The following is a 927-nucleotide window of genomic DNA, read 5'->3' as shown; positions in this document are numbered from 1 at the left end:
TAATTTCCTGGCAAATGGGTTTAGGAGTCTTTTCAGAAAGCAGAGCCGGAGGCAGAATTGTGATCCTAAAAGCCCAGTGGGCATGCATATGGGATATGGAAACATGAGTTTAAATATCAATCTAATTAATATTTAAATAGTTTATACAAAAGGGAACAGTTTCAATAGTAGAGAATACCTAAGACTACTCTATACTTTATGAGTTGGAGAATTGATAATGGTTATGTTGGTTCAAGTCCTTACTCTGAATTAAGCAGAGTGTATTTTAAAGCCACATCTGCCTATTCCCATGGAGTATCCAAGGAAGTACTCTACTGCACACTGATTCTGTAAATGGTGCCAAGCTCCTCTTAGGTGAATTCAGGTGCAGATAAGATTGGCATTTGGGATTTTTTTTTTTCTTAAATTGCAAAATCTATTTTTAAAAATTTAGTTCATGGATAGTYTAGAGGTGAGTGAATCTGTCTTTTCTTAAAAAGATTCCCATAGTGAGTTATTAACCAGGCCCAGCTTTGAGAGAGACCAAACAGATGGGGTGTGCCGAAGAGTCTGCCCGTGCCAGAGAAAAGTGATTTAATGCTGATAATTTGTRTTGTTCAGCCATTAAGTCTCCATCTAATTTCTCATCTAGCGTTCCACGGGAAACACTTTACATTAATTTAAGCAAAAAAAGAACGGAAGGTCCGGGAAAAAAACACCTTAAAATCGGGTTATTACTGACAATAGGGTGGAGAGATGTTAGGGTAAAACAGGTTACAGGAATCAAACCCACCCTTAAGGAGTTAATAAAGACGGAAAATSGAAAGACGATTTAGTGCGCGGGGGCCCCGAGAGCACCGCTGGCCCGCAGCACGGGGGGTTCGGCGGCGGCGGGAGCCGCGAGGAACGCGGAACTGCGATCCTGCAGCGCGACACGGACGGCTCTCC

Source organism: Malurus melanocephalus, unplaced genomic scaffold, assembly GCF_030028575.1.
Source record: "Malurus melanocephalus ecotype Western Australia unplaced genomic scaffold, MMel_1.1 scaffold_14, whole genome shotgun sequence".
Classification (NCBI taxonomy): Eukaryota; Metazoa; Chordata; class Aves; order Passeriformes; family Maluridae; genus Malurus; species Malurus melanocephalus.
Note: the sequence above shows the minus strand (reverse complement) of the source record.